Here is a 15,308-nt window from a genome sequence, read left to right on the forward strand (position 1 = left end):
GCAGAAATACTTAAATTCCAAATAACCGCATGATTTAGGGGAAAAAAAACTATGCATGCCTGCTTGCTCCGATGCAAAACCAGAGGAAAGCATTTGGAGTGCTCTTAACACATCAGTGCCTGTAATTATGGAAGTTTTCCTCCCTGAGTGCCCTAAAAATCCACTGAAGTCAAGGAGAGGGCAGGAAATGCAGCCGCCAGCTCAAGGCAGGGAGAAGAGCAGGTGATCACAGTGCTGAGCAGCCCCAGAGGTTTGTTCAACCTTTATCTTGGACTCTTAGTAGGACCTTGGGGAAAATCACCTGCCAATGTTGTCCTGCTGCAGCCAAGCTGCAGAATAAGACTAATGCATCTCCCTCTCCCCCTTCAGACCCCTGGGAGGGTCAGTGCAGCAGGGGTGGTGTGGGCTGGTTGGTGCCTTTGTCCATCACCCAGCCCAGGCTCCAGCCAAGCCTTGGCCATGCCAGAAGGGACAGTTAATGACAACTCTTGGGTTCTGCTTTCCCTGGGCTGTGCAGCAGGATCCTTCAACCCTCCTGCTCCAAGCAGCCACAGGCTTTGGGGCAATTATTGGGATGGGTTTCCAAGCACTCGTTAGAACTAACAAAATTTGCTGCTGCATGAGGCAGTCCTTGGTTGGAGCCTTCACCCCTTGGCAGGTGTTGCCCATTCCCACGTGCCCACAGCCTTGGAGTGCTCCCTGGCAGCAGAGGCTCATCCCTCCCAGCCTTTGTGTTATCACTTCCCTGCCTTGTCCTTCCTCTCCTCTCCTCATGTGCAGTGACATCCCAGCAGTGACATCCCACCTTCCCCATGGTGCTGCCACGAGCTCCCAGGACTGGACCTCAAACCCCTTGAGAAGGAGCAAGAAGGGATGCACTGCCTTTTCCTTGGGACAACATCAAGTTTTAGGGACAAACCGTGGATGTAAAGGCTCTCTGGACAGGGCAGGAAAATCTGTTCCTGTGGGAGTTGTTATGGATGACACAATGGAACCACCTGCAATGTGAGCAAGACAAAGGCTGGCAGCTCCCTCTGCTCAGCCCTGCTCAGTGGGGCTCCCAGTGCCCTCATTTCCATGAAAAACTATGGAGAAGGGAGCATAATCCTGCCTCATTCATGCTCTGTTGTGACTGATATTTTGGATACCAGCTCTAAATTAGGTTTTAAAAATAGAGCAGTGGTCTTTTTTTTTTTTTTCTTTCTTGTTATAAACAGAAATTATTCTCTCATGGAAACATTTAACCTCAAATGGAACCTCATCTAATTTTTGCTGTGTTTATTATAGCCTGTGAAATAGGAATGAGCATCACTGATAGAACTCCATATGATTCTGGAGTTGTGATGGGGCAGCTGGAAAATCCTCGGCTGTTTGGATAAAGAACTGAAAGTTCTGATATCTCTTGATCTTTATTTGAATGATCCCAACCTCTGAGGCAGAGAATATTGGCTCAGAAAGCTCTGGGAATTGTCCCTTCTTGTTGAATTTTATTGTTTCTGACCCTGGTCATGGCTGCAATCAGGAAACACAAGAGTCAATGGGAAAAATGCATAGCAGGTTGAAAAATCACTAATTTACTTGCCAAAAAAAAAAAAAAAGAAAATAAATTAAAAATTAGGTTTACACTTTTATTTTCTCAGAATATTAAAAATGGCTGTGGTGCATAGTGTTGGAATTAATATTTCTAATTAATATTTGATTGGTTAACGAGAAAAAAATGGATGCAACCCTAAGTAATAAATTTATTATTATATAATATAAATTTTCATTTATCATATGATATTACTGAATAGATAAAAACATAAGAAATACACCATATTAAATTGAATATGGTCCCTTCCAACAGGATATTCTATGACACTGTGAATATATACAATATATGCAATATATAAAATACACAAAATAAAACTATGATGGGAAAACATTGCCTGATACTGCGAAAAAGTATGATTTTGTTTTCCTTTCATTTGAGCCAGTAGTTTTGACATTATAAATTTAAAATCAAAATAATACTTTAAACAAATTTTACCCATCCTGCAAACAGTTCCTGAAAATCACTGTGACTTAGTCAGGTTGAGGAATTCAAGGATTATCTTTTTGGCTCTGGATCTCTTCAGCTCCTGGGACACTGGCATCACATTTCATAGCTGGCTTTTCCAGACATTACTCTAAGAATCATCGAATCAGAGACTCGTTTAGGTTGGGAAAAAACCTCTAAGATCTTTAATCTCAATGATCATAATCCTAACCAAGGCTGTTAGTGCTCCACAGCTCACATTTTGGTTACTCCTTGTGCCACACATTCCAAATTACTCCCAGTTTTTATCACGGCCCTGGTTAGCCATGGGAAGGACACAGAGTTTGCCTTCTTTAAAAACAGCCCCAGCACCACTGTGGGGAATGTCCCAGGAGTGGGTGCTGCTTGGAAATTTGGAGGCTGCAAATAGCAGGAAGGTTTTAAAAATAAAGGGGTACAAATTGCAGGGAGTAAATCAGAGAAAATCAGTTTTCCAGTTGGATTGCTGTTAAGAAAAGCTGCATTTTTGAAGCGCTCACCCTCCAGTGTTCCTCGCGGTGACTTTACACAAACACAACTCCACTGGGTGCAGCAGTTACACCTGATTTACTCTCATAGCATGAGGTGGAAATTGGATCTATATCAAAGCAAAGCCTGATGCCCATTTTCAGATAAATCCCTGTTACACTCAGAGGAAAATTCACTCTGTGAACAATCCATGTACAGCACTGATTTTCACAAAGCCGCTGCAGAAGTCTATTGGAAAATGTAATAGGTTTAATTCCACTTACTGGATATTCCCTTAAAAAATCCTGAATTGGAAGACCCCAGGATTTTTCTAAAGGAAGCAAAGAAAACACCAAAATATCCTGTTAATCTGAAAAAAAAGAAAAGAATGATCAGTACAGTTCTCTGGTCAATTGGCTGGTGCATCTTTTGTAAAGTGGTTTCACTATAGAAATTGATGGTAGCCTAGGTAAGCTTTACATTAAATCTGTGCTTAAAATAATTTAATTTTAAAAATAAAATATTAAAATAAGTTACTGTTATTTAAAATGTTAAAAGAGTCAAAATTAATGGCTCTTAATGAAATGAACAGATAAATATTCCCACTGAAAATGGTGCAACTCTTCTGAAACAGGAATAAAATATTGCAAATAAAAGACCAGGTCTATTGTTCTCTTTCCACTGGAGTTTTCCCACTTTCACATATGGTACTTTTAGGGCAGACATAATGTAACTTAATTTCAGCCAGGAAAAAAAAATATTTTTTTTTGTGGGCAAGGTGTTTTAGTATGAAAATAACTAAACAAAGTTATGTTGGTTTTTTTCATGCAAGAAACTAAAATAGATGAATAATCAAAGGGCTACATAAGATGAAAACAGAGATAATTCTGTGGGACATCCTAATTATTAGTTATGTTATTTAGTAATTCTATTGCTTTTTAGGTGCCCAGCATTTAATTTTTTAGTGGTATGTTCTCTGCTTAGCTAAACAGAGATTAATTTATATTCTGCAATAAAATGTAATCTACTATCTTGGGGTTTTTTATTGTCTATTTAAAACCACCCAGAGATGAGAAATCGCTCGGTGTCTCATGTTCATTTAACACAGCATATAATTTAAAATATATGCAGGGGCTGAGCTCTCTTTGTAGGTTCCCAAATACCCAATAGCCATGATTACTTTGAAGCAATAATAATAAAAAATTGCCATTAAGCCATTTGCATGCCAGAATCATCCTGTGAGTGAAATAATTCTACATACCCATGGGGAGGGGAGCAGCCTTTGGGGTGACACCACCCCTGGTTCTTTGGGGCAGTCTCCAGTCTCTTCTTCCTCTTGGCATCTTGACTCTCCATCCCAATAATCCCATATTTTCCTGGATCTCCCCTGTGGTGCTGCACTGGCTCAGCAGGACCAGGAAGTCACTGCTGCCTCTCCAGGGAGTGGGGAAGAGCAGCACAGTTGTCACCTACAGATGGACTAAAGAGTTAATGATGCGAAGTTTGTGTTTGATCTTACTGTCCTCAGAGCTAAAAAAAGACTGCAAAGTAGAAAAAGAGGTTTATGAGCAATTATAGAATCGCAGAATCATTAAGGTTAGAAAAGACCTTTGAGATCATCAAGTCCAACCACAAAATGCTGCTCAGGGGTATCTCCCTGGCCAGCCCAGGGAGAGGGTGAGCACATTTTGAGAAGGGAATGAAGGCTGCAAGAACAACATTTAAAGCACCCACATGATGTGTGGCTGGTCTGTGCTCTGTAAATAATTTACATTTAATTTTCTGAGCATCCTGGGCTGCAGAGGTGAGTGATGTAGTAAGGGATAGGGTCGAAAGAGAAGCTTAGAGGACACAGATTTGGTGTTCAGGAAAAGCTCCCTCCACCCCAACCTCATCCCTTTCACACCAGGAAACATCCAGAGTGGCTTTGAACATGCCCTGCACCTCCAGGGCTCCTGAAAATTTGCCAGCATTTGTCTTGATATCAGAAAGAATGAGTGCTACGTCATAAAAATAACAGAATCATTAGAGTCAGAAAAGACCTCCAAATCATCAATTCCAACCTTCAGCCTAACATAGGAAGTGATCCAGCCAAAGTAAAATACTAAAGAGAGAATGGTTTACAGATTTTTTTTTTCATCAGTCTGATGCAGAAAAATTTAAGAAAGAGCCAAACTTTGAGTCACCCTGAGAGATGGCTCCAGATGAAAGGAGATCTGGGCTGTAACAAAGTCTAAGCTCTGGCTGATGGTATCTGTAGGAAGGAGGTGAGGAGGAGCACAGGGAGTGAGCTGCTACCTGCAGCAAGTGATAAACAGTGATAAATAGTGTCTGGCTGATCCCCACATTTAATTTGGGAGGATCCCTCGCAGCCGGTGGGAGGCTCAGATGCAGAGGAAACCTGCTTTCCAGGCTGCCAGTGCAATATTCATAAGGCAATGCTGACGGCCTGGTGTTTAAACATTTCATTGATTGTCTTTAATTAAGCAGGAGAGGGTGGCTGGAGCCCGGTGTGGAGGCTGGGCTGCCCCAGGCTCTGAGTCCTGGGCTCTTCCCTGGGTTTGCCAAGCACTTGGGCATTTGCTGACTTGGGGTTAGGAAAGGTGGAGGCAGCGAAAGAGCCTTATTGACTCATGATATTTTCCAGCCTGGCTTGTTTGTTTTCATTGTGCACACAAGTCCTGTTTACCTGGATCAAAGACGGCAAAATCAACAACAACACTATGCAGACAGGGACTTGCAAAATTCCTACCGAAGGCATGACTGTGCCCAGACCTGCAGCTCCTGCTCTTCCCTCATCCTCTCTCTTTCTGCCATTGCATCGTTTCTGCCTCACCCAGCCCTCACTGAGCCCTGTCTGCCAGGAAGCCCCCCCCAGCCTCAAGTTGTTTTTCTCAAGAGTGGCAAACTTAAATCCAAATTTCCTTGGCAGGACCAGTAGGAGGAGATGGGAGGAAGGAAGAGCACAGGCATTGCAAGCTCCTGATGCCCTGCTCATGGTGTAGCTGCTTCTCTCACCCCTCTGGACACTTCAGCCACCACTGGATTTTCAGCCTTTCAAACCTCCTTGTCATGATTTATGGAATGAGGTGGCCACAGGAGTGTATTCCCCACTAATGGGCTCTTCTGGCAGAGCACACAGCTAGCAGCATGTCTTCCCTGCTTTGGGGTCTTCTCAGCTTTTGAGGATCAGGGAGAAACAGAAAATTAATTAGGACAGTCCTGAAATTCCAAGCTTACAGTTAGTCCCGAGCAAGTTTCTGCACAGCCCCAGAGCACAACCCCTTCACCACCCAGATTAGGATCTTCTGTCTGCTCCAGCCTCTGGAAAACTTCTGCACGTGCACTCCTTGGAGGAGCCACCTCAGACATCCAGAGCATGGGGTAACAACAATTAAAAGTGGAGAGTTATGCAAAATCCATCTGCAGTTCACAGCTGTGATGCAATGCTGCAGCCTCGAGCAGCTCTTGCACAGGTTTGTGCAGTGGTTGCAATCCCAAGGACCCAACCTTGGGCAATGTGAGGAGCCTTGAGCAGCTCTGCCAGCCTTCAGAGTGGAGACAGAAGAAATGTCATTTTCTTTTTAAAATTCTTTCCTCCCTAGGCCGGATTTTAATTGTTTAAATTTAAAGGCCAACTAACACTTTAGTTTAGGTCTCTTCTGTCCAGCTCAAACCTGTGGCAGCTTCTCCACCTGATCACAAAGGTGATTTTGTATGGGAAAGGCACTGGGTAAAGTCGTGCTCATGGTAAGGAAAACTTTGTCAAGAGGATGCCCGCCTGTGGTCTTGTCTCACGGCTTTATAGCTCCAAATAATTCACACCCTACACCTTCCATTTCCTTCTCCCTCTGCATCCCAGCTTGGAAGATTTTATCAATAATCAAAGCGAAACAAAGGGGCCGAGGCAGGGCCCGCTGGCATCAGCACCCAGGGCAGAGCTCTCCCCCCGGGGGACTCGGCTGCAATAAATCGGTGTAAGATAAGCAGCACCTTTTTGCGGCGGAGCAGAGCCTGGGTTGTTGGGGCTTTTTTCCCCTCTCTCCACCCGAGATGAACGAGTGCTTCCCAGTGAGGCTCCAGGTTTTCCCCGGCAGAGTCCACCCCACGTCTTGCCGCGAGCCCCCGCCATATGTCATGGGCAAAGTATGCGGCGCCCCAAAAAGCGGAGCGGACCTCGCCCGCGGGATCGGGACCTGGCGGGAGCGGCCGGGGCAGCCCTGGGGCAGGGAGCCGGGAATGCGCCCGGGAGCATCCCAACAGCCCAGCGCCCCACCGAGCTGCGGGCACCCAGAGCAGCCCCCAGAGCAGCGGCTTGGCCTGGGCTGGTGGAGCCCCAACACTCACATGGCTGGGCTGACTCGCTCACACTCACACTCACACACATGCGAGCAAAATGATTTCCGTGCCTCCGCGGCTCCCATCGGATGTGGGTGGTCCCGGAGCCAGGAATGCGAGCGATGGGATTCGCGGGACACCGCGCTGGGATCCTTCTGGAGGCGACTGACCCCGCAGCATCCCGGCGCCGCAGCGTTTTACACACCTCGGGCCGAATTGGTTTCTCCCAAAGTAAACATCCCTAAAATCACAAAAGAGAGGTGTTTCGTTTCTTTTTTTTTTTTTTTTTTTTTTTTTGCCGCCCCCACCACAACAAAAAAGACGGAAAGAATAAAGCATGGCGAACTCCCCCCCCGGTGCCTCCCCACGACACAGATTTACATCTCTGAGTCAGATCTCTGCAGCTCCCTGCATATGGTCCGCAGGAGATGCAGTTCCTGGCTAGTGACTCACTCAACGCCAATAGAAAGGAACAGTTTCAGACGGAGCAAGCGAACATCCCGAGTTTGCCATCTCGGGCTCCGCGGGATGAGGGACACAGCCCGAGCCGCTCCATCCCTGCGGGATGAGTCAGGAGCTGCTCCGCCGGAGTCCTGGCACATTTTAAAAAGAGTTTCTTAAAATCGCCTTCCTGCCCGATTTTTTGCTGTGGTCAGAACTGATGTCTAAGGTTACAAAAATTGAAAGAGATAAGAAGAATGGGTTTATCTCTTTCTTTGCAGGTTGTTTACTTGGTTCATTCGATATCACTTTGCGGAGAGGGTGTTTGGTTTCAGTGTTTCCACTGTGCGGTCACTCGGGGAGTTTCCTTTTGTTCTTCGTCTGGGTTTTTTTTTCATAGTGATGTAAAGAGAGTGAGAGGCAAAAGCCTTTTAAATCTGGTGGTTAAAGCCACAAAAATTGGCAGGTGGACTCACACATGTCAAGTCACAGAAACCAAATCCAATCAGCTACTCATTAATAAAAGAAGAATTTATTGTGGAATTGATTAAATTTCCAGTGGTCATTATGCTAGATGAGCTCATGGTCAGATCTGAGGTGTCAGGTTTGCATGACATTTAGGATGGGGTTTTTTGGGGGGTGTGGTATAGTTTTGAAATTTTTGAGTCACTTTAAATACATACAATTCAGCTGCCCTTATAAAAGAAAAAAAATTAATGGTAGGGAAAATTGCTGAAATCACATCATCTAGAATTTTTCACAAAGATGATTAAGAGAAACCCCACAGAAACAAGTCTCTTGATTTTGTGGGCTGAGCTGGTTCCCTGCCCTTTTTCCCTTTGTACACTCAAGAATTCTGAATTCAGAACCTGGAAATAATCCTCTGTAACTGAGCAAACAGACTGCAAAAAAGTCTCAGGAATCCCAGAATTAATTTACGTAGCTATCTTTAACCTCTCTTCTTTTTATTTAAAAGAGTAATATGAGATCCAAAGCCATTTAATTAATTGGAAATTGTTACAGTTAAGCATGTACAAAGGAGGGATCAAAAGGGATGCTACAGCCATTAAATAATCAAATAGCAATACCATTAAGTAAGTGATTAGTATGTGCAATAAATGGCCAGACTGTGCTAATGAGATCTCCCATATATCCTAAATTGGGTCTGATCCTTTGCACAGGAAAGATCACCTCGTGCTGTTGATTCTCTGTTGAGGGATGAGAGCATTTCCCTTCTTTTTCCAGGGGATCTCCTACATGCACATCTTCTATCCAGCCTCAAGTCCCAATATTTCCATTTTCATTGATTTTTTTATCTGGGAAAGACTTCCAGAAAGTTCCTGGGAATTCTGACTGAGAAGAAAATATGGATCCTTTTTTTCCTGAGAGCATTCATCCCTGAATGCCCTCAGGAAAAACGGAATAGGTGGTGGGCAGGTGATTTCTGTGTTCAAGTCCTGAGCCAGTGACTTCTACTAAAGAAAGCAGCTCAGAACGTCCTCATTCCCCTGCTGGCTCTTCCATAGCCAAATGTAGGAAAATCCATAGGAATAACAGGTGCTGACATAAGCAGGTGTGCTAGATTAGGTGAATAAAGGAACATAAAACAAAGAGATGAAAAGCACAAGATGATTTTGACCATAAGGTCTATGGAAGAATTCCCAGCAGCGTTAAGGGGAGGATGCTTCAAACTGTGTTCAGATGAGATGATCCTGAAATTTTCTCTGACTTGATCCTGTGTGTTTGCATCCCCCTGAGCTGCAGCAGCACCTGGGAGCCCCAGGACTAGGAAAATAGAATTTAGAGCAAGGACAGGAGAAGGATCTTGGCTGAGGTTGCCAAACAGGTCAAAAATGAGCTTAGCAGCAAACCCCAGGACTTGGAAATCCTCTGGAGATGGTTTCTTGGACCATGCTGCTTTCACATGAGCAACCCCACAGACAGAGGATAAATGACAATTTTTCTCATAAAGTACTTGGACCCCATGATTATGCAGGCACAGTGGTTGGGATATGGGGCAAAACCACTTATTTTTTTGCTCACCAGTAAAAGAGCCTTCAGGAAAAGATTCAGAAGGAACCCAACTCCTCTTACAAGCGATTTCCTGATCTTGACTGCTTACAGTCTACCACCCTGGCTCTGGAAAAGTTAATCCAGGCTATGCACATTCCTGGGAGTGGATCCCACCAGACAATGTAACACTCTAATTAGTACCAAGGCAACTGTTTACAAGTCTGTTCCAAATGCCTCCCTTGCGTTTGCACCCTCCTACTACACCAGCAATATTTAGTAGAAGCGTCCTAGGTATAACTCTCCTGGGGCTTATTCACATGTCAGTCAGCTCAGCACAAGTACACTGTGAAAACGCATGAAAACAAAAGAGGATGAGTCTCTGCCTTCCTTGAGAAGCAGCAGGTTTGTCAGGAGAAGGTTTTGGATGCTTTAGTGAATGTTCTGTAGTAGGAAGCCCCATGGGAATGGCAGCCCAGAAGCCTGAATTCATTGCCCAGGCCATATTTCCAGTGAAAATTCACTGGTGGAAGGAAGTTTTTGCATCCCTGTACCACCAATCCCTTCCTACCTCGGCTACTTGGTTGTAACACTGCATAAAAGGATGGGAAAGCACAGCCACCCTCACTACTGTTTCCTCTATGGACAGGATGTATAAGCTTTTCTTGCTCTTGGAAATGGGTTGTGCTGAGCTGGGGCTGAAATGAAGCAGAACATGGGGTGTCTGAGCTGCTTGAGGGACACTGGGAGTGCTGCTGTCACTGCACATCCCGGCAAGGAGGAGTCAGCGAGGGATGGAGAGACAGGAAAATGCTGCTATGGGAGGCTCAGAGTGTGATGGATGAGGCTCTGCTGTGGCTGCCTGCAATACTCTCCTTTTCATCCACCTCACACCATATGCTCTTGGCAAAATAGCTGTAATATAAAGGAATCACTTCACTTCCATTGAAATGCAGCTGCGTTAGACTACTCAGCTGTAATCAATGGAAGAAAAATACCCGGTGCCTTTTAAGCTGTAAGGGGAATTTACAGAGGCATAATGGAATTATTCAGTGTGAATTCAGCTGGGCTGCAAGTATAGGCAAAACCTTCCCTTTCCAAATCAGGAAGAAAAACTTTATCCAGAAGTTACTTTGGTTTTTTCGTGATCGCCAGAAGGAAAATGACACTAAAGGGTCATGGATATTTCTGAGCTGATATGACTAGGTCTGACTCAGACCAGTGGAAATTACAGGATATTGTCTTGGAGGGCTCTTGTGAGTTAATATAAAGTTTCCTGGAATGATTTACAAATCTGAATTGCACAAAGGGATACAATGAAGGGAAATGGGGAAACTCAGGTTACACAAAGCACTGCAGAACATTTGTGAAAGTCATTTTCTAGCAGTCATGAGTAAAGAGTGGATGTCTATGAGTTTCTGACATTTTTGTACACTGCTAAGTACTTATTTACCTTAATATGTAACATTTCATTACTAAAATACGTAGTTTCACCTCTCAAGTCTGGTTGTTATTTTTTTAAAGGAGCTCTCTTAAGTGTATTTCCTATTGAACCAGCGTGTGCTTCATAGTCAGGCTGGTGCATTCTTTTATAGAAGAGGGCTGGATTAGAACTGCAGGTTTGCCTTGAAAATAAGTTGACCTTCAAACACTTGTTTGGGTAAGGCATGGAATAGCTGAGGAGGTAATGGAGGGCTGGAAGGAAAGACTGGTTGGTAGAATCTTCAAGGAACAACCGAATAATGATCCTAACATCTGGCTTGCAACTCTAATGCAAATAGCATGACAATAAAACCTGCCATTAAGTTTTTACAATGGAATATCCAGGAAGATCATCAGACAGGTGACTTCAATGGATCTCTGATGCATTATGCCAGCTGGGGAACTCCTCTCACTCGCAGCCCAGGGAGGGTTTGTGAAGATGATGTGCAGGTGTGCAGGATGTGGAGCAATCCCAGCCAGAGGGATGAGCAGCGGGAAATGAGTTTACCTGTGTGGATATGGGAAAGGAAGGGAGCAGGGGGTGTTTCTCTCCAGGACCAAATTTTGAGGAGTACAGAGGACATCTAAAGTGACAAGTTTTGGTTCAGAATGGATGTGAATAGCAGCTGGGAGCCCAGAGGCTGACAATGATGGAGTAGGGTGCCGCTGGTGGGGCAGGACTGGTATATAGCACAAAGCTGCACATTTCCCCCAACACAGGTTGGCAATTACTTTGTTTTCCTTCCCACGTGAGGCCCCTGAGCTCAGCTCAAGGTCTGGCCCCTGGAAAACTACTGCTAGGCTGCTACCAGTGAGGTTTCACTGGGAGGAACTGGGCTCAAGGAATTTCCTGTGGCTGAAATGGCCTCAGAAGCTCCTGGTACTTCTCGTTTTTGAAGGTGTATTCCAGCTGTTCACTCAATCTCCACAGAAGACTTGTGTGTGTTTTCTTCTCCTTTTCTAATCACTCAAATTCAAATAACAGTCAGATAATAGCTGTAAAATATTAACCTGTTATACAACACTTTCTGTGGCAGTCAGTCCTGGTATGAAGGGAATTTCTTCAGTGTTACACTCTGGTGAAAAATGCCAGGCTTACAATTAGGAGGCAAAAAAGACTGAAAGAATGGAGTAACACAGCTGGATATTCCCCTTTTTATTTAGAAGTAGGCAGCTAACATTGGACTATTCAAGATTCTAGCATTACTATAGAAAAGCCCTAATTAATATGCATGAAAGTTTTTTCATGGGTTTGTGGTGACAAATTTATATAAGTTTATCTAGAAGATTTCTAAAACTAATAGCATTTGTCGTATGAATATTATACAATTAATGTCTAGCTGAAATACCAGCAGTCTACTATTAATTTTAACATAAGAATGGAAATGTTAACATTATCTGAATTCCAATTAGTGTGGGAAGCAGCAAAATACCACTAATGGGGAAAAAACCTGGTCTCTACTATTCCCTTCTGTCCTGTGCTCACTGCTCAGGTGCTGGGACATGTCTGCTGCTGGGGAGTTGTTTTAAGGCACTGGGGATTCAAAATGAAAAAGATTTTCCGAGCAAGATGCTCTCAATTTGAAAATGTGATGACATTTGGTGTATCACAGACTTAATTTGTGTTAGCCCTGCATATGTGACAGTTTATTACCAGTACCCAAATTTTCCAAAGTGGCAATGCATTGTACAAACACTGTTCCTGTCATTTTCCACTGCTGTTCACACACCTCTTACTGATGGCAAATAAGGGATGCATTGCAGTCACGGTGCTGCTTCTTGCTCAGTCATCCTTCCAAAAAAAAATCTGGGAAAAAGAGTAATTTAACTCTCACTTTTCCTAAGTACAAGAGCATCCCATAAAACCAAACAGGCAATGCAAGCTGAGCTTGGTCCTACATGCCAGTAGTGACCTCAGAAACCTTCTCCAGCTGTTTTTTTGGGGGATTTGTTTGGTTTTGGGTGTTTCTAGATTGGTTTAGGTTTTTGGGGTTTTTTTTTTGTGAGTCCTTCCACAGGAATGGAATGTCAGGAAAATATTTCAGGCACACCAGCCTGTGATCAGCTGCTAAGGCTTGTGTAGTGCCAGGAGGCTGCTCTAGGCATGATGCTCCTGTGACTCCTATAGAGAGGCAGAGGAAAGTAAAGCCCAAAGGCAAGGCAGTTTTTAACCTTAATTTCCAGCTATTTTCAGAGAGCAGATGGGAAGATGGAGACATGTTCTGCTCTCTGGACCCTCACAAGAATCCGGAGGCTGCAAAAGTGCCAAATGCCAGAGCTGAGAAGAGCATCATCCATGGTATGTTGAGTGGGGAGAGGGTTGTAATATAGCTCAAATCTTGATTATTCCCTTGCAGGAACACGGAGAAGCTGATTTTGAGGAGTGGTCTCATTGGGGCAAAAGGGAAACAGGTTCTCAAAAATGTTGATTTGATCTGGGGTGTTGGGTACACACTGTGGGATGTGCCACAATGGGGGTGGCCTTGTGTCCTAACTTGGGGTTAAAGTGTGGAGGAGAGCTGGTTCCTAGAGAAAAAAACCTGGATGGGTGCCATGAACAAAGAAAACTTATTCTCCCTTTGAAAATGTCTCTTCTACTGCAATGTAGGTCATCTCTAGCAGCAAAAAAGCCAAATTCCCATCTTTGGCTACACCTGCACCACTGCAGAAAGCTCCCCCTCAGCCACAGTGACACCACTGCAATCCTGAGCAGCACTGTCCAGCTCACTCTGGAGAGGAGGACACTTTTACTGGGGACTGGGAATGCTGCAAACCACCCCCTGGTGTGCCAGGATTCAGCAGCAGCAGCACTGCTCATTATATGATATTAATAGTGTGATTTGAAGAGGCCACTGGCGCATTTGGGTCTGGAGTTATACAGCACCATAAGCTGCTAAACACATAAAAACACATTACCCTTGAAGCCCTTGATTATCTTCAGTTTACTGTGCCTGCTGCACAGTGCTGGGCTTTACAAGGGACAATATTGCAGCACATGGGATAAAACTCCTTTATCATCACTACAGCCAGAGTGGCTCATGCTGTGCTCCGTGGGGACATTGCCATGTGCAGAAGCCAGGAGGTTTCAGTGTTTAAATGCCAGGATTAATACTTAGGATCCAGGAAGAAAAAAAAGAAAAAGTGACTATATAGACCTGTTCTTGCCCTTTAGGAGCAATGACAACCCCCAGAAGCTGATATTCTTCAAAGCCCCTTCCTGTGGTGTTTCTGACTCGGTAAAATCAGAAGATGCTTTTCACTGTGATTTATAAAATATTTTCCCCCCTGTTTCAGGCTCTGCACAAATGTTTGTAGTGAGGAAAATCTTTGGACTGAACTGATGCAGGATGGTGTTTAGGACCACGAGCAGAAAGTCTGAAAGGCTCCTTTACGGACCACATCTTCTGGCATTGCCTGCTCCATCTTTTAACTCAGAAAATTTACACCTTTTTACCCCTGGGCATTTTGTTCATGGCTCTTCTGGCTTTGTCGAAGAAGTTGGTATTTTTTTAATACATTTTATCAGCTAAATGGTGTATTTGAGATGCATGATGCACTGAGTGGCACTGCTGAATGACACAGTCCTGCCCTCTGGCTCCTTGTAGGAAGGTGCTTTGTAGAAATCCTCTTTTCTGCTCCAGGCTTCTCTCTCCTGCTCTCCAAACCTTTTCCATGGTTTCCTCTCAACACAGTGGGCAGGGATGCAACTTCTATGCACTTGGTTCTTGAGACTAAAGTATTACACCAAAAATCTGATCTGAGGGGTCTGCCTATTAAATAATCTGGTGTAAAAGCAATTTAAAAGATCCCACAATTATGGCGTGGTTTTGTTTGATTTGTGAGCAATGGCTGCTACTGTGAGTCTTGGAGTGAAGAAAAAGCCACCACCTAGAAAGAAAAAAAAGAGAGAAAATACCTCGAATCTCCCTGGCACCCCTGCCATGCATCTCCCTCTGATGGAACTGCCCTGCTGCCTCCTCAGGAAAATTCCTGCAGTTTTGCGTGTTGGAAAGTGAAAATAACATTTCACAAACGTCCACGGGCAGATTTCTGCCAGCTAGAAGCCCACGAGAGGATTTTTCAAAGGCATGTTTGACAGTGAGTGTGGTGGGACTAAATGATGGGAAGAACATTTTGACAACTCCACTTGCGCAGGTAAGGACGTGACCTCGTCTCGGTTATTTCTATCTGGATTGAGAAGGTGGAGAAAGTAGCCAGGCATCCTCCTATCTCACTCAGCAGTTTATCTCACATTTACATAAACTAATCTATGCCAAACTCTTGTGAGAACAGCCCTCTCTGATAAGATCCTGCCCCCTCGATGATGGACATCCCCCTGAAAAATCTGCTCTCACCAGATTTTGCTGACGAATCGGAATCTCATGCCTTAACCCACACAAAATTTTGCCTGGAGATTATAATGCTATTTTAATTTTTCTACACTTGCTGTTGCAAATACTACAAAATGCAAATCCTCTGGTATGAAGATACAGTTATGTAAGACCTCATTCAA

Source organism: Lichenostomus cassidix, chromosome 10, assembly GCF_008360975.1.
Source record: "Lichenostomus cassidix isolate B80296 chromosome 10, HeHo_3.0, whole genome shotgun sequence".
In the NCBI taxonomy this organism is placed as follows: Eukaryota; Metazoa; Chordata; class Aves; order Passeriformes; family Meliphagidae; genus Lichenostomus; species Lichenostomus cassidix.